Below are 23302 nucleotides of genomic sequence, written 5' to 3' on the forward strand. Positions count from 1 at the left end.
CTGAGACCTGCTACTTTTAAAATAAATTCATACAAAAGTCAAACGATGCAAAAGTCATATAGTATAATACAAAAGTCATTTCAGGTGTTTGCTTCTTTGCATTGCTCAAATCATGCCACTACAGGCACAAGGTAAATGGGTAACTTCAGTTTCAAACCAGGGTTAAGTTTGACAAGTTCTTGTTCGGTCTCCCTAAATATTTGCCAATAACAATATAGTCCATGTTAAAAAAATGACTTTATTTGCTTTTTGTGGTTTGCAGCCCATCACAGTGAAAATGTCCACCCAGAAACACTGGTTTCACATGAGCCTCAGGAAATCGACTCGCTCCATCTAATGTATTGTCACACTCCAGTCATGACACACAAAAAACACATAAAAAGTATATATATACAGTTGAAGTCGGAAGTTTACATACACTTAGGTTGGAGTCATTAAAACGTGTTTCTGTTGTAGACTAATTAACCTCATCACGTGTGTCACGCCCTGACCTTAGAGAGCCTTTTTATTTCTCTATTTGGTTTGGTCAGGGTGTGATTAGGGTGGGCATTCTATGTTTTCTATTTCTTTGTTTTTGGTCGAGTGTGGTTCCCAATCAGAGGCAGCTGTCTATTGTTGTCTTTGATTGGGAATCATACTTAGGCAGCCTTTTTCCCACCTGTGTTTTGTGGGTAGTTATTTTCTGGTTAGTATCTGTTTACCTGACAGAACTGTTCGCTTTGTTACTTTGTTCGAGTGTTTCTTTGATCAACAAAATCATGAACACTTTCCACGCTGCACTTTGGTCCACTCATTCCGACGAGAGCCGTTACAACGTGTCTATTCGACGTTTGCTTCAACATCTAAACCCTGTCAGAACCATAGCGTTTGGGTAGCCATCCAATGCGTCCTCTATGTCAGCTAGGAACGTCTCAGTATCGTTTGGCTGACCTGGAGTGGGGTCAAAGGTGGGGAAATCTTTGAGTGTGTCAAGGTATTCCACGCCAAGCGGGTGGAGAGGGTTGGCTTCATCTTGTGGGGAAATTGGGGCTGAAAGGCCAAGAGGAGAAGCCAAGCTTTGGCTTTGTTGGCGAAGAGGCACCATATTGCTCAGTGCCGAATGGCCAAGAGGAGAAGACTGAGGGACACAGGAGGGAGGAAAAGTCTGAAACCTATCGTCTTCACTTCTTTGAGTGTCGGGCTCCGTTTGCTTGGTTGGGAAGTCACACTGTAGTACGTGATCGTTCTGGAATTCCACCAGACTGTACCTAAGGGTGGTATTCTGCTGCATAGAAGAGTCCACTTGAGCGCTTAGCGTACTGATGTTGGACACGGTAGAGTCGCACTTGCTCCTTTCGGTCTCAAACTTATCTGTCATGGTTTGCAGATAGAGTTCTCATCACTCATTTGGTCAGTGACTTCAATGACTTCTGCTGACCTGTCATCCAACTTAGTCATTGTGTTCATTAACTGATCGACTTTGGTCTGCAGCATGTTGACTAGAACATTGTTACTTTGAGTAACGTTCAACAAAACTGCATGCATGTTATCAAGTTGAGCGCACCCGTTTGTTGATAACTCGTCAGATTTATCGAGTTTGGCGTGGACTACATCGTATTTAGTTTTGGCTAAATCAAGTTGTTCCTGAAGAAGGCGATTACCTGCTCGTGCGTCAGCTGTGCACTGCAGTATTGGAATGATGCCAATCTCGGATGGCAAGACGTCAGGGCTAGACTGGAGAGAACCTTCACAAGGCCTGTGCCCAATGGTTTATTTTGGAGAGCGTTGTTTGCAATGTCTGCTGTTTTTCTGCTAATGGCATAAATAGGGTTGAAATCGATGCTGAGGTCAGCGATCAATCCATTTATGGGTGGAGGTTCACTAATTTGCGGGCGAGTGGGGACTGCCCCCTCTGATAGCTTGCACATTTATTAGAACATTTGAAAGGGGAAAATGTTTTTCCTATTTTTCCAAAGTTTGGTTTTGGAAAATGTTGGACCCTGCAAAGATGATTTTAACCGTTTCATGCGTGAGTTCCGAATATCTCTAACGGTCGCCCCAACGTGAGTTTCTTTATGCACGTGATGTTAGAACGTCCTCTCCATTCCAGAATGTGATTGTTACGCAACAGAACATTTAATCCGCGTTGCCCTCAAACCAAGGCACGCAGACTGTTTTTTTCTTCTTCTAAGAACAGTTTGATTTGAGGTGTGTTCAACCTCATTCATTCACATAAAAGTAGTAATTTTTACTTTTTCGGACCAATACATTTTTTAGACATTTCTGACCCGGACAAAATTCCCCAAACACTTCCCAATTGCTTGTGCAGTTCAAGTCTGCAGACATTTGCTCATCTCTCATCCTGCACACATGTGTTCACATAATCCGTCTGTTACCTGCATCGCAGTCACAGTTGTTTTCGTTACCGATAATAACTTTGGAATTTATGGCCTGAGATAACAGAACATTGGTGTGAGAGAGGGGGAAGCCACGATCTACACCCAGAAAGGGTCACGTCATGACACTGGCCCAAAGAGTCTACCTGACGCCTCACTAGGCTACCTGCCGTGGTCTTCCCACTGGTCATTATGTGTTTGACCCAGTTTGCTTTTTGTAGGGGTTCTACTTTTTCTCGGGTAGGACGGTCTATGGTTGATTTGTGGTCACAGCTACGCCATTGTCAACAACTATTTTCCTTACGCGCCGTTTGGTTTGTGTTGATGTTTTCTGTGAGGATCATTCAAACATTTGCTCCAGTTTCTGCCATTGACCTGAACTCTTGTCGCAGCGATTGAATGTTGTGATTATTGTCCATTTCTTTTATATGGCAATAAAAATATATTCTTGTGATTTTTCTTTGGAGTTAACCTTTCTTTGATACAACTCCAATATGCATTACCACTTGGGAGTCACAGTAGATTTTCTGGTCATTTTGTCCATTCTTGTAAAACCAGTTTGTAACAGCATTATAGTCAAATGTAGTGAATCCTGTCAATATTACAATACAAGCAGCCTTGGCCTCATCACCTGTCCTGGCTGGGCTTGGATATGGGTGGACCTCTGATGTATTGAGACGGCACAGGTCTGGGTCTCATCCTCCACATATACAGGCTTTGGTTTGGACAAGCCTCTAGCTTGGCCCGCTTTCTGTAGGACAAAGTAAGAGAGAGTGAGGGACTTAGTAAGAGGCTCGCATGCTACTATTTCTATTTCTGTGCATACTTGCTACATTGAAACTTGCTCTTAAACATGCTTTTAGACCAGGAGTAGGCTGAATCTGGATTGGAGAAAGCCACCTACTGTGTTGAAGACTAGCAATGTTCACTGAATTAATCATTTCAGTCTTTGAATGATGAAGAGAAAGGATGATACCGAGGAGTAGGGTACACTGAAGGCAGCCTTTCCATGAACACTATTACTTCGACTGACATTTACGCTCTCTTTTTCCAAGCCTCCAGAAATGTACCCTTCTGTTTGACTACGGATCAAACTGCCCAGCAGTTCAGCATGGAGAGGAGAGGGAAAGAGAGAGGGGGAAAAGGAGTATAATTGTGGCTGCTGATCCTCTGCCCCTGTGAAGTGTGTGTCATCAATCGCCTCAAATTGGGCGTCTGTGGGTCAAGTTAGCCGCCATTGTGATTCCGGTAAATTCCAGATAATCACAACCCTCTCCAATCCAGTCCCTCTTGAGGGGGACAAGGTGTCCCGCCTTTGGGGTCAGAGGCAAGTTGACCTCTTTTACTGCGATCAAGATTCCCCACCAGGTATTTGGAGAATAAAATGTGATTTTCCTCTCTACACCGCTATGCAAAGACCTAGAGCAAGAGAGATTTGACAGATTTGGTATAGTTAGATGTCCGATTAAAATGCACCTATTTCATTTGAAATACGTTCTGCAGTGTGTACGTGTGTATGCGTACATGTTGTAAATATAGACCTGTAATTGGATGGGGTCTGATGCTGAGGCTGTCATCAGTGTGTAAATCTCCCACACTGCACTGGGGCTCATGACAGACTCACACACAGACAGCTCACTCCTCTCCCAGACAGATATAAATCACTGTATACACAATGAACACATCCCATGAAGTTAGTCAGGCCATCTGGTCTCCATTACACTACCCTGACCTACCCTCTCCAGATATATTAGATACACGTAATCAGATATACAATATACAGTGTAATATATATATATATATATATATATATATATACACACAGTTGAAGTTGGAAGTTTACATACACCTTAGCCAAATACATTTAAACTCAGTTTTCACAATTCCTGACAGTTAATCCAAGTAAAAAGTTCCTGTTTTAGATCAGTTAGGATCACCGCTTTCTTTTAATGTGTCATGTCAGAATAATAGAGGAGAGAATGATTTATTTCAGCTTTTACTTTCTTTCATCACATTCCCAGGGGGTCAGAAGTTTACATACACTCAATTAGTATTTGGTAGCATTGCCTTTAAATTGTTTAACTTGGGTCAAATGTTTCAGGTAGCCTTCCACAAGCTTCCCACAATAAGTTGGGTGCATTTTGGCCCATTCCTCCTGGCAGAGCTGGTTTAACTGAGTCAGGTTTGTAGGCCTTGCATGCACACGCTTTTTCAGTTCTGCACACAAATTTTCTATGGGATTGAGGTCAGGGCTTTGTGATGGCCACTCCAATACCTGTACGTTGCTGTCCTTAACCTGTTTGGGCTGCAGGGACAGTATTGAGTAGCCAGATAAAAGGTGCCATTTCAAACGGCCTCGTACTCAATTCTTGCTCGTACAATATGCATATTATTATTACTATTGGATAGGAAACACTCTCTAGTTTCTAAAACCGTTTGAATTATATCTGTGAGTCAAACAGAACTCATTTGGCACAAACTTCCTGACCAGGAAGTGGACAGTCTGAAATCGAGGCTCTCTTCTACTTCCTGCCTATAAATGGGCATGATACGTATTAGTATACGTGCACTTCATAGACTTTCCCCTGGATGTCAAGAGGCGGTGAGAGAAGAAATTTAATGTTTATCTTGGTCTGAAGTGGAATACAGCTCTTTGTATGACGTGTTCCCCATTTCTTGTTTTCTGGAGAGCGCGAAGAGGGACTTGGATTTGCCTTCTGTTTCGCTGCCGTTATAGGCGACTAATATCTCCGGCTTTGATTTTATTTGATACATGTGACCATATCATCGTAAAGTATGTTTTTTCAATATAGTTTTATCAGATTAGTGAATTTTTTTCGGGAGTTTTACCGTGTTCCGTTCTCTTCCGTTTGTTGACATGGAGAGATTCGCGCCACTTGGCTAGTGTGCTTGCTAATTCAAGAGGGAAAATGGACGTTCTAAATCCAAACAACGACTGTTCTGGACAAAGGACCCCTTGTCCAACATTCTGATGGAAGATCAGCAAAAGTAAGAAACATTTTATGATGCTATTTCATATATCTGTCGTACATGTGAATTAGTCGTCGGCGCCCAACTTTGGGGTACTCTAGCTATACCGAAGCTGGATGTTGTAATGAAGTTATTTTTTAGAATTCTAACACTGCAATTTCATTAAGAACTAATGGATCTATCATTTCCTATACAACATGTATTTTTTAGTTATGTTTATGAATAGCTATTTGGTCAGAATATGTGTGTCAGAAAAAGTGTCTAAACATGCACAAAAAGTGCTCTAAACATGCACATTTTCGAACAAAACATAAGTGTATGTATAACCTGATGTTATAGGACTGTCATCTGATGAAGCTTATCAAGGTTAGTCAAAAATTATATATCTTTTGCTGGTTTGTTACGATCGCTAACTTTTGCTGCTGGTAAATGGCTTGTGTTTCTGGCTATTGTGGTAAGCTAATATAATGCTATATGGTGTTTTTGCTGTAAAACACTAAAGAAATCGGAAATATTGGCTGGAATCGTAAGATGCCTGTCTTTCATTTGCTGTACACCATGTATTTTTCAGAAATGTTTTATGATGAGTAATTAGGTATTTGACGTTGGTGTCTAATTACTCTGGCTGCTTCGGTGCTATTTCTGACGGTAGCTGTGATGGTAGCTGCAATGTAAAACTGAGTTATAGCTCAAATATGCACATTTTTTGAACAAAACATAGATTTATTGAATAACATGTTATAAGACTGTCATCTGATGAAGTTGTTTCTTGGTTAGTTTGGTTGGTTCTTGGTTAGTTAGGTTGGTTTTGTGCATGCTACCTGTGCTGTGAAAAATGTCTGTCCTTGTTTGTATTTGCTGGTGAGCTAACATAAATATACGTGGTGTTTTTGCTGTAAAACATTTTAAAAAATCGGACATGCCTAAAGAAGTTAAACCGTTTTTCCACAACTTTGGAAGAATTCCTGGGGTCATTGTCCATTTGGAAGACCCATTTGCGACCAAGCTTTAACTTCCTGACTGATGTCTTGAGATGTTGCTTCAATATATCCACATAATTTTCCTGCCTCATGATGCCATCTATTTTGTGAAGACCCAGACCATGATGCTGCCACCCCTGTGCTTCACGGTTGGGATGGTGTTCTTCGGCTTACAAACGTTTTCCCTTTTTCCTCCAAACATAACGATGGTCATTATGGCCAAACGGTTCTATTTTTGTTTCATCAGATATTTCTCAAAAAGTACGATCTGGCTTTTTTTATGGCGGTTTAGGAGCAGTGGCTTCTTCCTTGCTGAGCAGCCTTTCATGTGATGTCAATATAGGACTCGTTTTACAGTGGATATAGATACTTTTGTACCTGTTTCCTCCAGCATCTTCACAAGGTCCTTAGCTGTTGTTCTGGGATTGATTTGCACTTTTCGCACCAAAGTACGTTCATCTCTATGAGACAGAACGCGTCTTCTTCCTGAGCCGTATGACAATTTCTTACAGACAGATTATTTCACTTATAATTCAATGTATTACAATTCCAGTGGGTCAGAAGTTTACATACACTAAGATGACTGTGCCTTTAAACACCATGGTCCCATGGTGTTTATACTTGCGTACTGTTGTTTGTACAGATGGACGTGGTACCTTCAGGCATTTGGAAATTGCTCCCAAGGATGAACCAGACTTTGGCCCAATTTTTTTTCTGAGGTCTTGGCTGATTTCTTTTGATTTCCCCATGATGTCAAGCAAAGAGGCACTGAGTTTGAAGGTAGGCCTTGAAATACATCCACAGGTACACCTCCAATTGACTCAAATGATATCAATTAGCCTATCAGAATCTTCTAAAGCCATGACATCATTTTCTGGAATTTTCCAAGCTGTTTAAAGGCACAGTTTGAGGTTGTGGACAGGTGTCTTTTATACTGATAACAAGTTCAAATAGGTGCCATTAATACAGGTAACGAGTGGAGGACAGAGGAGCCTCTTAAAGAAGAAGTTACAGGTCTGTGAGAGCCAGATATCTTAGTTGTTTGTAGGTGACCAAATACTTATTTTCCAACATAATTTGCAAATAAATTCATTAAAATTCCTACAATGTGATTTTTCTGGATTTTTTTTCCTCATTTTGTCTGTCATAGTTGAAGTGTACCTATGATGAAAATTACAGGCCTCTCTCATCTTTTTAAGTGGGAGAACTTGCACAATTGGTGGCTGACTAAATACTTTTTTTGCCCCACTGTATGTTAGGTCCTGATACTTTACTTCATACGAGTATGTTTGCGACCTGATTTTCAAACTTTTAGTAAGCCATAGACCACTTACATTTGGGCGTAGATCTGGATATGCATGTGAATGATTGATTGATTAGGTCTACATAAACAACTTCAATGCAAGTGTTTAGGTAATCTCTCAGGTCTCTCACCTTACCCGGGCCATCAGACCCTCTGGTGGAGAAACGCCGTGACACCTATCCTCGTGGCCCAGACCGGTCCAGCCTTCTCTGGCCTCTGCTAGCTCTCTGTCCCCCCTCGGACAGCAGCTTTCTCAGCTTCTGGTAATCCGGACGTTGCTTACACCCCATAACTTTGACATGGAGCAAGAACCTGGTCAACTCATCTGAGAGGGAGTGGGGAAGAGGTGAGAGAAAGAGAAAAATTAACAATATGCTTCACAGTCCCACTCAGTGTCTCTTATCATAGAGTTTTGATAAACACTGGCTATAACTACCAAACACACAGACACATCCCAGGTGATGTGTGTTTCAGTACACAGAAACAATCTGATGACTTTCACCCCTTCCCGCTACCTAGAGTGTACACACACAGTGGTGAGTGTGTATCACACTATATAATAGGGTTGATGCATGTCCTGAGCCTTATCTGTGGCGGCCAGCCGGGCCCTGCCACTGGAGGAGTTGCAGAGAATCAGCTCAGTCAGACAGTTACCACCATATCACATCACACAGAGACGTCACCTCATTGAGACGTGACCTCTCTTTACAGGACCAGAGATAACAGACAACAGAACACCCGAGTCTCAAAGAACTCTCTCTGGGATGGATCCTGGAGTTGTAGGAACGGATTTCTAGGATGGGGTTTTGAAAGACTGATCAAGTGTTTCACTGACACCTGGGAAACTATGGTGTGACTGGTGTCTGACTCACCCAGAGGTGTCTGACTACTGGACTCTGACTCTGGACACACACTGACTGACTGGTACGTACAGTGCCTTGCAAAAGTATTCATCCCTCTTGGCGGTTTTCCTATTTTGTTGCATTTCAACCTGTAATTTAAATAGATTTTTATTTGGACTTCATGTAATGGACATACACAAAATAGTCCAAATTGGTGAAGTGAAATGAAAAAAATAACTTATTTGAAAAAATTCAAAAAAATTCAAACTGAAAAGTGGTGCATATGTATTCACCACCTTTGCTTTGAAGCACTTAAATAAGATCTGGTGCAACCAATTACATTCAGAAATCAGATAATTAGTTAAATAAATTCTGCCTGTGTGCAATCTAAGTGTCACATGATCTCAGTATATATACGCCTGTTCTGAAAGGCCCCAGATTCTGCAACACCACTAAACAAGGGGCACCACCAAGCAAGCGGCACCATGAAGACCAAGGAGCTCTCCAAACAGGTCAGGGACAAAGTTGTGGAGAAGTACAGATCAGGATTGGGTTATAAAAAATTATGCGAAACTTTGAACATCCCACGGAGCACCATTAAATACATTATTAAAAAATTGAAAGAATATGGCACCACAACAAACCTGCCAAGAGAGGGCCGCCCACCAAAACTCACAGACCAGGCAAGGAGGGCATTAATCAGAGAGGAAACAAAGTACCAAAGATAACCCTGAATTAGCTGCAATGCTACACAGCAGATATTGGAGTATCTCTCCATAGGACCACTTTAAGCTGTACACTCCACAGAGCTGGGCTTTATGGAAGAGTGACCAGAAAAAAATAAGCAAACACGTTTGGTGTTTGCCAAAAGCACGTGGGAGACTCCCCAAACATATGGAAGAAGGTACTCTGGTCACATGAGACTGAAATGTAGCTTTTTGGCCATCAAGGATAATGCTATGTCTGGCGCGAACCCAACACTTCTCATCACCCCTAGAAGACCATCCCCACAGTGAAGCATGGTGGTGGCAGCATCATGCTGTGGGGATGTTTTTCAACAGCAGGGACTGGGAAACTGGTCAGAATTGAAGGAATGATGGATGGCGCTAAGTACAGGGACATTTTTGAGGTTAACCTGTTCCATTTTTCCAGAGATTTGACACTGGGATGGAGGTTCACCTTTCAGCAGGACAATGACCCTAAGCATACTGCTAAAGCAACACTCAAGTGGTTTATGGAGAAACATTTAAATGTCTTGGAATGGCCCAGACCTCAATCCAATTGAGAGTATGTGGTATGACTTAAAGATTGCTGTACACCAGCAGAACCCATCAAACTTGAAGGAGCTGGAGCAGTTTTGCCTTGAAGAATGGGCAGAAATCCCAGTGGCTAGATGTGCCAAGCTTATAGAGACATACCCCAAGAGACTTGCAGCTGTAATTGCTGGAAAAGATGTCTCTACAAAGTTTTGACCATGGGAGGGTTGAATAGTTATGCACGCTCAAGTTGTTTTTTAGTCTTATTTCTTGTTTCACAATAAAACATATTTTGCATCTTCAAAGTGTGTTGTGTAAATCAAATGATACAGACCCACAAAAAATATATATTTTATTCCAGGTTGTAAGGCAACAAAATAGGAAAAATGCCAAGGTGGGTGAATAGTTTCGCAAGCCACTGTAGGCCTTCTCACTCACATGTGGAAGCTCCACCCACAGATAGCTGCTGCACCGAGCCAGGTAGATTACCCATGAGTCTGGAAAGAGAGAGAAAAACAGGCATGAAATACAGAGGGAGAGAGGGGAAACAATGGTTTAATAGGGAGATGGAGGACAAGGAACCAGAGAGAGGGGAGAGTGTTTGCTTAGTACCTGGTCTTGGCCTCCCACGGCAGCGCCCAACACAGACAGTGGAGCAAACGGAAGCCCAACACCTCCAGGTTCCCACGTCTAGATGGAACTACTGAGAGGGGGAGGGGAGAGCCAAAAAGAGAGGGGCGAGAGGTAGTAGAAGTTCAGAACCTGGTCTAGGAGGATAAAAACAGCTTTGATTGATAGGATGTGTTCAGAGGAAAAAAGACAATATGAAAAAGAGAGGGTATGACAGAGGCTTGTTTTGTTTTCGCAGCTGGTGTTAGTCTTTACATTTTCCTTGATCGATGTCCTGCTCTGCAGACATAGGAAGGGAAATTGGTGTGCTCAGCTCAAATGTTTGTAGCAACAAAAAGTATTTGGGTGCGGGGTTCAAAAGCCATATACTTAAAGAAAGACAAAACCTGCACTCACTGGAATATTCTTTACATTGTAATGTATTTTCTTAGACGCAGAGGTCAGAACATACGGACACGTTTCGGCGGAAGCCTTCGGCAGCATGCTCCGCAGACAAACAGGGCTTTCTGAGGGGAGGAGGGCTGACTTTTTTGGTCAGTTTACTCCCGTTCTGGCCCGTTCCAGGAAACTGGATCCTTGTGGCCTTTGACATGATACAGACGCCCGCTGCATTGCCTAAAAATACACTCACACACTCGATCCCTCTCTCAGGCAGTAAAACACACACACACACAGAGATGTCTGAGCCAAAATCACTACCACATGTTACAGAAGTCGACAGGGTGCTGTGCACTGGGGAGTCATCTAAATACTGATGGCTAGACTAGGCATTAATCTCTGGACTTCATTGTAAACGATGCCTTCCATCTAGTTTGAATGAAGAAGTGCACAAACCCTGCACTGAGCCAGTGTCTTTATGAAAAACTGTGGTTGAGTTCATCAATATGTCTGAAATGAGTCCACGTGAGGGGTCGAGCCCGAGGAGTTTTAGCAACTCAATACTGTAACGGCCTCACATCTCTGGAGAAATTACCTATCGACTGGCTTCATCAGAGGGAGAAATCTTGAACCAGATCCATGGATAGCATTGATCCCAGCCAGTGCTACAAGAGTGTCCGCCAGGCAGCAGCACCCAGCAGGCCAGCACTACTAGCATAGAGACGGCCATTGCAGGTGTTGTTTGTTAGTTGGCTGGTGTTGTTGGTTGTAGTTAGATGTTGGTTGGTGGTTGCCACTGCTGCTGCCTCTGTTGCCTTCATTTCTGGGATTAAACCGATTGTTTAAATCATTTATTGAATACATTATCTTAAGAGTGCAAGATGTTAAGTACTTAATTAAGTGCATAGGTCAGCATTACAGTATATTTGTTGCTGCCACATCTAATCAAGCCATTGTTGTAAACAATTATATAAAGCCTCACTGATACTGAGAGCCAGTGACACCAGCACTCAAACTGCTCCAACTCCAACAGCCACATAATAGATGAACAATTATAACTATGTTAAGCCTGCCTGTGTGAGTTCTTTGGACATATTGTCCCTGTTCACAATGGCATTCACTTTAAAGTTTGGTAGTGTATTTATGCATCTTTCCCTAACGAGAGCGGGGGCAGGATACACACACACACAATAGATGCACAGACCATGGTTTTTCAGTTAGGAAAATATGGCGGCCGGACAATGTGGCCAGGAAGATTTTAATTTACCGGCCATTTCAGAAATTTACCGGACAAATATACATTGGGTGCATAAGCGTCCACCCACCGTGCTCAGAATGACGGAAATCACATTACGATTATGGTAATGTCTTTTAACAGAACACGCAACTCATGTAATGAAGCAGCCAATAAACATAATTTTCAAACATTTGTCAAAATGCAATTTGCAAGAAAACACCATTCTAAACACTAGACATGGGAAAACGCCATTCTAAACTTCGCACCTGATAGCGGTTCCTTATGTGACAGACATGAAAATCTCTGTCAGAAATTTAGAAAGAGTGGGAATCTAAAGACGCAACAACTAGGATGGTATGACTAGGATTGTGCCTTTGGCTTCTGGACAACAAAAATAAAGTTGTTATTAAAACCAACAGAACAGGAGAGAAATAGCATAGCAGTGGGTCAAATAGCGAAGTAAATGAAAATATATTTGCCATAATTATATAATTACTCCTGCCTACACACAAATAAATAAAATAATTTAAAATACTTCACCAGAAAGCATGACTTAGCCACAGAGGAATCGAGAATCATTCTTTAAAAAAAGAATGGATTGTTTCAAATCACAAGCTCATACCTATTTGGGAAGCATTTAATTTGGGCAGCGCGCATGTGTAACAGTATAGCTTTCGTCCCTCTCCTCACCCCTTCCTGGGCTTGAACCAGGGACCCTCTGCACACATCAACAACAGCCACCCTCGAAGCATCGTTACCCCTCGCTCCACAAAAGCCTTGCAAAGCAAGCGGAACAACTACTTCAAGGTCTCAGAGTGAGTGACGTCACCGATTGAAACGCTATTAGCGCGTACCACGCTAACTAGCTAGCCATTTCACATTGGTTCCACATGGCGATAGACCTAGTTGATTATTGAGTTGCGGCTGTCGGTGAAAAGCATATAAAATGTGTGTGAAGATAATGTGTCTTGAGTAAAATGTTGAGACAAGAAGGGGAGGAGTGTGGCGTAGATATAGGCAAGTCTCTCCAGAATGGTTCAGCTCTCTCCACATTTAATTGTGTGAATTGTTTGCCCTTTGATTATTATTTTTATGATTCCCCATTACATACTTCACCAGAGTTAATATACCGTTAAATTAATGTAACCAAATTATAGGAATTATGTAAAACATGTATTAATTAGTCATTTACCGTTCTCATTATCGGAGTGGAAACTTTGTTTGCAAAGTTCACAATCTGCTACACTTGTGAGAAACACGTTTTGGTTAATTTCATAACCATCATTTACGATATTTGCCAATGTTTTCATTGTATTTTGTTTGGAGTGCTCCACATGAGCAATGAGCATGTGTCTGGTTTCTCTGTCCTGATAATGTCGAGGGAGCATTTGAAATTTTTTTCCAACAGTCTCCCCCTCAATAATCACAAATCCTCAGTGTGAAAGAGCAACGGAGGTTTTAGGCCTACTGCTGCATTGGCCTTTAGGCTATGAGTTCCATGCGTTAATTTCTTTAGCGGCCAATGTATCACGGTGTATCAATGTGTCCATATTGCAGAGGCTGGTGATCTTGCATTAGTTGACTTTTAACATTTAGATTGTTATCATTTTAATTCAAACTTTTATGATTAACCACATGACAATGATTTTGAGTAATGAAAACGTTATTATTGAAATTAAACTGTTCAGTGAACGGTAGAAATGGTAGGATCGGTAGAAATGGAAGGATAAATGATAAATTGTTAACTTCCTCAAACTTGAAACTCAAGTGCCACCTATGAAGTCTTTATAAGGAAATTGCCTCCACGTTGCCTTGGTCGGATTTTGCCAATAGGCTACTTTGAAGCAAGGTAAGACATGTCTCCTAATATGAAATAAAACATTCAGGTTTCAAACAATTAAGTATGTTTTCAAAATGCATACTGCCTCCAGCTCTGATTATAAAGTGATGGGTGACGAGATGATAGCCTATTGCCTGCACTTGGATGGTGAATGGGAGCCTCGCTTCAATTACCAGTTGAGAAAGACAAATAGTAGGTATTTTTAATCGTGCACCAAAACTGTTGTTAATGTGTGATGGCATTTAGAATTCTTGCAACGAATGGGCAATAAAATAAAAGCATGTTTTATTCCAGCAGCAACCAGCTGAGAAGCTACAGGAGAAATCCCGCAAAAAAGGCTCTGCGTGTGATAGTTGTAAATAAGATACATGATGACTAATGAAAATACACACAGGCCAATTTAATTCCACTAAATTATGCAAATGAACCTATCGACCGATAAGCATGACAGTGTATTTACTTCAACTGGTATTTCCATCAATGAATAAAAGGCATTATCTTGCAATGGATATTTTTTTCTCCCGGTCATTTTGGTTGGCAAGTATTATTTAAGCGGCTTTTAATAATTTTTTGGGGTGCCAAAGGCCGGCAAGAGCATGCTATAACGGAAACCCTGGCACAGACACAATAAATGCACACATGCATGCGGACGAGCAAACACACACACACAGTTTAGAAGGTGAACCTCAGAGCCCTACATACTCCAGGCTTGTCATAGAGGAGTTAGGTGACAATGTAGTGGGTTGTCATCTCCTACTGTTATTCAGATTTCCGAAAGCATGGTGTCACACTCTTAACCCTCTCAGTTGGAATGTCTGTGTTCCGAAGCATCCCGCTCCAATAGGTGATAATTAGCTCAGAGTTCAGCGGTGTTTCACTCTGTGTTCAATCTCTGCCCTCGTCATTGCAACCTATCAACATCTACCCGGTGAGTTTGATGAGAGGTGAGATGGGAGGACGGGATCTTGAGCAAAAAGTAGTCTTGCTCCTCGTCAAAATCTGCATGCATTTCAATTGCCATTTGACCCAAAGAAACTCGGAAACTGCCTTACAACATAGAGGTCAAGTACGAGCAGCTATCATATACAATTTATCTGCCTGGAATATGTAAAAAAAATGGTTTGTTTATCAACTGTAGTTAAAAATGGGAAACTTTACCAAATGGCCTCTTGATTGACCAATTCCAATAGTGGTGTACTGTAGACCTAACGACAGCGTTAGATATATAACAGGACTTAGGAATGTCAGTAGTGGTTAGAAGAAGATCACTGCATAAGCACATATTTTCATCTTATACTCTCTACCTACTATGGTTTGTAGAAGATTCATGACCCCTGGGCCATAGAAGCAAAGGAATAATTCACTTGTACAACAGCTTCTACTGTTTAGGCTAGACCGAAGGGTTGGGATGAGGACCATATGCAACTGCCTGTATGTGACACGAGAACAAATTTTGCTAGGTGTGAGTGAGTGTACTTCAATGTAAAAGAACAGACCTGTGTTTGAACCAGTCCTGTGATTTAAGCGTCATTCCTATCTAAACTCTTATTACATCAAATACACAATGAGAACAGCCATAGACGGACAACTGAGAACATGTTGAAGTAAGTTCTGCCTGCAACATATGGGCTTGTATGGAACTGTGAAGTTCAATCAGTGTTTTTTTCAGCAGCGGTGGCGGTGGCCATGGTTTTAGAGAGACAAAATGTTGCCACATTAAAACTAATTTCCTGCAATTCTACACATTTTGCCATGGGGCCAAGAAAACATTTTCAGTTTAAAAGCTAATTTCCTTAAATTATGCAAGTTCTTATGCTATCCAGTATATTTTCTACATAATTTATACAGTATATGGTTTTAGACATTTAAGTTGACACTGAAAATGTTTTACCATCCAAATGTTTTCTTCCAAAAAAAAGAGAAATATATTTATTTTTTTATATTTTCTGAGTATTATTTTATTTTGTGGCTGTGTACCTCTGCTAAATGTATATATGGAAAACAATGATTACAATACATGGGCCCAACATCCACCTTTTCATTCAGAGAACATCCAACAGAAAAACACAAGTTCAGCATACCCCCCACCCTCCTCTCTCTCTCTAAAGCATATTAAAAAGGACATGTTTGCCTTTATCAATATCGTTGCATGAACATCTTGTCTGTTTTGGTCCATATCGACAACATCGATAGAAACAGTGGCACGGCGATTAGGGAGTCTAGCCACACTCGTTCAGTGTATCGAACCTTAACGCCTTCCTCTGCTCTGAGCAAGCAGAGAGGTTATCAGTGGCCAGTCCCTCACTAACCAAACATCAAAGCCTTAATTAATGGGGGATGAATACACAATGCAGGTTATGACTTTAGCTAATTAGGGAATTGTTAAATGAAGTCCGTGTCGGGGGAATGTGGGCCAGGGAGAATCAATGTCCAATAAAAAGGACTATGTATGCAATTTTCCAGCTAATGTGTTTCCGATAACTACTGAGGGAGGTTTTAAAGCAAGGGACGAAGGGGGCTTCACTTTACATTATGCATTGATAAACAAGTACTCTGCCTACTGAAAGATACAGTAATGCAGTTAGTACATAGTAAGATACATCCGTGCAAGATCATTGGCCATACAGTCAATACAAGAGAAATCTACTGTCCACAAATCCATGTATGTTTACCCAGAAACCTTTCAAAACACAATAGCTTTTTTTTTTCACCTGAAACATTGTGTTACGGTTGTCAATGTCGTTCTCCTCCTCAGACGAGGAGGAGCATGGATCGGCCCAAGATGCGGATTGGTAATTGTACATGTTTAATGTAAACAACAAGAAAACACTACAAAATACAAAACAACAAACGTGACTAACCTCAAACAGTCCTGTGTGGCCCAAACACTAACACAGGAAACAAACACCCACAAAACACCAGTGAAACCCTGGCTGCCTTAGTATGACTCTCAATCAGAGACAAACGATACACACCTGTCTCTAATTGAGAATCATACCAGGCCGAACACAAAACCCCACATAGAAATAGAAAACCTAGACTAACCCACCCAACTCACGCCCTGACCAACTAAAACAAATACATAACAAAGGAAAACAGGTCAGGAACGTGACACATTGAATGTTCATAACAATGAAATTACACTTTACCGACTCCATTTTGAGCATCTATGCTGGTGTACTCTACGATTCCGTTGTGTCCCTTCTTTGGGTTATCCTTGTTCTCCTAGTGCACTCCGTCTGGCCGTTTGTCAGCCAGGTACACATGTACAACAGATAATAAACAGACTATGTGTAGATAACTTACAAGTAGAAGCTTAACACAATGCTCAATATTAAAATAACTTGAAACAGTTGTCTATGTATGTTTTGTACACAGTACAAGAAATGCCTTCAATAGACATGCCTACTGTACTTAGACAGCACTAGTGCTAAACTTGGCTGGGTCTGTGTGACCAAGCATTAGGTTGGCCTTCTTTATGTCTGCATGGACATACTCGTTGTCATGGATATAATCAAGGACATCCAGCTGTAGGAGGACAAGCAGTAGGTGAAATCCTTGTGACATGCAGCAATGGATGATGGAGAGGATGTCACGTTCTTCGTCCTCCTCGTCTGAGGAGGAGTAGGAGATATCGGACCAATACGCAGCATGGTGAGTATTCATATTCATTAGAATACTTTTCACTAAAGAACAAAAACAATAAACTGACAAAATAAACGAAGACGCAACAGTCCCGAAATAGTGAACACTAAACACAGGAACAATCACCCACAATACAAAACAGGCTACCTAAATATGGTTCCCAATCAGAGTTAACGACAACCACCTGCCTTTGATTGAGAACCATATCAGGCCAAACACATAGAAATAGACAAACTAGACATACAACATAGAATGCCCACTCAGATCACACCCTGACCAAACAAAACATCTAAACATACAAAGCAAACTATGGTCAGGGCGTGACAGAGGATAGTAGAGTACGAGTCTCACCAGGACACGTCCTAGCTGTAGCACTGTGTGTTTCTTTAGCTTGTCACCATTTCTCTCACACACTTTCTGAAGGTCACTGCCCAGGCGGTCCATCGCCATGAACCTGGGTAAAATAATCTCGAACACACTTCCCAACCCCAGTGTGAGGGATTATTGACCATCATCATCATCATCATCATCATCATCATCATCATCATCATCATCATCATCATCATCAGGACCATGGTCAGTAGTACCTGGTTCTGTTGTGTTCTGCTAGTCCTGATCCCCAGTTTGCAGGGATCCCCAGGAAGTCCAGCTTCTTGCTCCTCTTCCACATCAGCACTGAAACAACTGCAGGACAGAATTACGAGGAACACAAAAATCAAACATGTATTGGGTCTTACATATACATAAAATATTTACAACATATTTAATGTATTTTCACCAGTGCAAAGTGTGCACCTATTTTGTTCTACAGGAATAGCGGACACAAAAAAAAGTTCAAAAACAGAACACTACATATTTGCTCTTTGCCTTATTGTTTTATTCATTACTTGTTGCATTCATTATTTACCTTTGTTTTTTTGTTTTATTTACCTTTGTAATTTTGGTTTATGATGCTAATGCTGAGCAAATATGGCCAAGTGCCCAAACTACAATCCTAGGGGGCCTGAGCCTTTGGTCTTAAAAGTTATACAACAAATTGGGAAGTGATGTGAATTTAATTCCTGTGGATTCAGGTTGACTCTGTCCGAACTGTTCGCAAAACACCTATGACCAGACAAAGGAAATATGGAAAGGTATGTCTAAGCCAGACACACAACCATGCACTTTTAATCATAGCGAAAAACCCACACTGACAGACAGAGAGAAACAGACAGACAGGCAGACAGGCAGGAACACACACAGTGAACATGAAGCCTGTTTTGGAGTGGTGGCTGGCCTGACTGGCTCTCCACCAGACTGGCAGGTGGTCAGGGGCCCAGTGGAGAAGCAGGCATCATTATGTGTGATTGGGTCCCTCTCTATGAATTAGAACTCAAACAAGCAGGGACGGGGCTAACTGCCACTGAGGTGCATGTTTGCTTTGGCTTATTAATTACACCAGGCAGCAGTCTTCATGTCTATGGCCTCTTCATCAGCCAAGTACACTCTTGCTGCACTGGGCCTGGCTGCTCATATAAGAGGTAGACTAAAACAGGTTTTGTTGTAACCAAACCGTATGTAGTCTATGTGGGATAAAGGATATGAATTCTTGACCATATGTCTGCTGCATCATTATGTTGAATGATTGAAGTTTTTGATACTCATTGTTCTCAGGTTTAGTTTCCCTCAGATAGAACTTGAGCTCAGAAAACAGAGGCCTATCCACATGGTAATCCTGCAGACACAATGAAATAAGAGGGTCAAATAAGAGGAAAAATGGAAATAGCCTAGGCAGGCAATATTTCAATAAAAGACATGCTGAAAGCTGTTGCATGTGCTCCCTTAAACTTATAGGCTGAAGCCAGCAGTTCCTCATTGTCACTTTCCACATCCAAGAAAACCCAGTGAGGAGAGCAAGCAAGAGAGAAATACAAAGTGAGAGAGCAACAGCGCCTAACATTAAATGATTGTGGTTAAGTCAAACTGTCATCATCTCTCGATTATCTCTGATCATATGACAATGCCTACACATAGGTGTTAATGCCTTGACTCACACAACACCATCAGGCATTCCTGTATTCACCACTTTAATCACAAAATTAGAGTCCTCCCCAACAGGTGTGTCCACTTCCTGCAAAGCTGAAGGGAGAGAGGGAAGAAGGGAGAGAGAGAAAATGTAAGAGACGGAAAAAAGGAGGGAGAGAGATAGGGTGTAAGAGAGAAAGGGGAGAGCAAAAGAGAGAGGGGATAGAGAGACGAAGAAAAACAGAGGGACACAGAGATAAATAAACCGTGATAAACATGACAGTAATTTCGAAGCAATCAGATGTACCCCAGTTTTTGTGGTCTGTTGGTGATGTGTTTACACCCAAAACACAAATCTGTGATTGCTGGTCATGCGTTTTGCTCCATAAATTGGGGTCACCACTCTTGTCACTCAAAGAGGGATGTGTGCGTGTGTGTGTGTGCGTGTGTGCGTGTGTGTGTGTGTGTGTGTGTGTGTGTGTGTGTGTGTGTGTGTGTGTGTGTGTGTGTGTGTGTGTGTGTGTGTGTGTGTGTGTGTGTGTGTGTGTGTGTTGGGGAGGGAGGGAGGGAGGGGGTTTGAGAATCAGTGATAACTTGATGGATTGACATACTAGTCTAGTTACCTACCTAGGTAGATCAATCCAAAGCCTCCTTGACCAATTATTCTGCCCAGTCTCCATCGCTTCTTCTCTGTGTAAAACTGTCTGGTAGGGGTGCAGGTAATACTCACTTCCTGGGAGGGTCCATGGAGATAGCTAGCAATAGCAACCTATTTTGGAGTTAACATTACAGAGAGTCAAGTTAGTTGGCCACTAATAGTGGCAATAGTATGGATACAGAGTATTGACATGTGGTCAACAGATGCAGCTATAGCTACCTAACTAGCCTGCAAAGTATAAGCTGAGAAGAGAGGGCATAGACCTGAAACAAAACTGGAAGTCAGTAAAATATGGAAATTGGCCAGCAGATTAGCCTAGCTACTAGTAGCTAACAGACCATCTTGACTAGTTGAGGCAGAAAGCAAGCTTTTATTCTCGACCATATATTTAGCTAGGTTTAGAGCTACCGGTACTAGATATGATCAATAAACAAATGTTGGGTCCAAAGTTAGCAAGCTAGCTTGGTTGCTCTCCCCAAAGAAAAATCTACTCCATCTGGTTCTTCGACAGCTGCTGTCAAAACTGTTAGATTTCCTTAAACTTTGTCCCTCCCGCTGTGTGATAGGCCAAAAATCAACCAGTGAAATCTAGGAAGCAATGGCTCTGGATTTTCACCCACCAATGACTGCAACAGCAAGTTCCATATTTATATTACTTTCAGTCATCCTCAAACATCTGGCCTGGGGTGCTTTCAGTGGGTGCAACATTACAGAACGTTCTGGCAAAACTGTGTAGAACAGAAACGCTCTGTCATTTAGACTAGGCCAGGGAATTGTATCAATTTGAGTGATTTGTAAGAAAGAGACCTCCCAGTCAACACGGTGGGTTCGGGCCTATTACGTTTGATACTTAGGGGACTAGGCATTGACTTGAACTCGGGGGGACTTCATGAGGGCCGAGCTCTTCCCAAGTCCGGAGAATCATATTACTTTGGGTTCCAGCTAATGTTACTCGGGCCAAGTCCACCTCAGCATATCTAGCCTGAAACTTTTTTCAGAAGTTGGGTTATATGAGGTTTTTATTCGGCATGTGTATTGTATTTCATAAAAACAAAATAGTGAAACATTTATAATTTGGCACATCTATACGTTATGTTTTTTAGATAAAACTAACCTAAATACATTCAAATAATTTATTAAAAAACTATGTTTTGCAATGAAGGTCTACAGTAGCCTCAAGAGCACTCTGTAGGCAGTGGAGAATTTAGAATGCACAGTGAAATCGGGAAGTGTTCAGTCGCCTTGACTTTTTCAAAATGTTATTCCTTTACAGCCTTATTCTAAAATTGATTAAATTGTTTTTTCCCCCTCATCTACCCACAATACCCCGTAATGACAAAGAATTTATTTTTTATTTTTGTATATATATATATACACAAAAATAAAGAATGAAATCACATTTACATAAGTATTAAGACCCTTTACTCTGTACTTTGTTGAAGCACCTTTGGCAGCGATAATAGCCTCAAGTCTTCTTAGGTATGACGCTACAAGCTTGGCACACCTGTATTTGGGGAGTTTCTCCCATTCTTCTCTTCAGATCCTCTCAAGCTCTGTCAGGTTGGATGGGGAGTGTTGCTATACAGCTATTTTAAGGTCTCTCCAGAGATGTTCGATCAGGTTCAAGTCCGGGCTCTGGCTGGGCCACTCAAGGACATTCAGAGACGTGTCCCGAAGCAACTCCTGCATTTTCTTGGCTGTGTGGTTAGGGTTGTTGTCTTGTTAGAAGGTGAATCTCCGCCTCGGTTTTCATCAAGGATCTCTCTGTACTTTGCTCTATTCATCTTTCCCTCAATCCTGACTAGTCTCCCAGTCCCTGCTGCTGAAAAACATCCCCACAGCATGATGCTTCCACCAACATGCTCCACCGTAGGGATGATGCCAGGTTTTCTCCAGACATGACGCTTGGCATTTAGGTCAGAGTTCAATCTTGGTTTTATCAGACCAGAGAATCTTATTTCTCATGGTCTGAGAGTACTTTAAGTGCCTTTTGGCAAACTCCAAGCGGGCTGTCATGTGCCTTTTACTGAGGTGTGACCACCAGGTTCTTGGTCACCTCTCTGATCAAGGCCCTTCTCTCCTGATTGCTCAGTTTGGCTGGGCGGCCAGTTCTAGGAAGAGTCTTAGTGGTTCCAAACGTCTTCCAGTTAAGAATGATGTAGGCCACTGTGTTCTTCGGGAACTGCATTGCTGCAGAAATGTTTTGGTACCCTTCCCCAGATCTGTGCCTCGGCACAGCCCTGTCTCGGCACTCTACGTACAATTCCTTTGACCTCATGGCTTGGTTTTTGCTCTGACATGCACTGTCAACTGTGGGGCCTTAGATAGACAGGTGTGTGCCTTTCCAAATCATGTCCAATCAATTGAATTTACCACAGGTGGACTCTAATCAAGTTGAAGAAACATCTCAAGGATGATCAATGGAAACATGATGCTCCTGTACTCAATTTCGAGTCTCATAGCAAAGGGTGTGAATACTTATGTAAATAAGGTATTTCTATTTTTGGTTATTTTATCAACTTGAAAAAAAATCAAAAAAACTTTTTTTTTTAGGGGAACTATTCATTTAATCCATTTTAGGATAAGGCTGTAACGTAAGAAAATGTGGAAAATAGTCAAGGGGTCTGAATACTTTCTGAATGCACTGTAAATGGTGGGCAGAAAAAAAGCCAGGAAAGCCACTACACAACACAACAATAAACAATACATTCATTGCACTAACGGTGACAAACGATGCACACAAACTATTAGGGCCTATGTAAAGCTGTCCCAACAGCAGAGCTTTATTTTCAGCACCATGGAGTGAATCCTTACCACTGCTACACCTGGCTATCAGCGGAGCCTTGTCTGGCACCGAAACAGTTCATTCAGCCTCATTTACTGCTTTAAAATAAATGTATATGGCTGACTTGCTTAAACACATTTCAGAACATGGGTTGTTCTTACAGTATTCTCCCTGTACACCAAGTCAGAACCATAGGATTAATAAAGGCGGCATAAAAGCATACAATGAAAGCTCTTACAATATTAGACTATTACATTTCTCTAAAACAGGCTATAGGCTACATGTGCACCACCAAGTCAGAACAGTAGGCTAAGGATTCAGAGCTATCTATCTATTAGAACTCAGAGGGTTTTCTTTAATGGAAGCTTCTCTAATGTC

The 23302-nt window shown here is 41.6% G+C and overlaps 1 long non-coding RNA gene across 1 annotated transcript; it reads right to left on the reverse strand.

The window, feature by feature from the left end:
- Positions 1-218: 218 nt before the first annotated feature.
- On the reverse strand, positions 219-10248 carry LOC129850614 (uncharacterized). The gene is made up of 3 exons (XR_008758844.1): positions 10186-10248; positions 7781-7974; positions 219-3126 (listed from the first exon to the last, which is right to left on the reverse strand). It is a non-coding gene; the product is annotated as an uncharacterized LOC129850614 (long non-coding RNA).
- Positions 10249-23302: the final 13054 nt, after the last annotated feature.

This window comes from Salvelinus fontinalis, chromosome 1, assembly GCF_029448725.1.
Source record: "Salvelinus fontinalis isolate EN_2023a chromosome 1, ASM2944872v1, whole genome shotgun sequence".
Lineage (NCBI taxonomy): Eukaryota > Metazoa > Chordata > Actinopteri > Salmoniformes > Salmonidae > Salvelinus > Salvelinus fontinalis.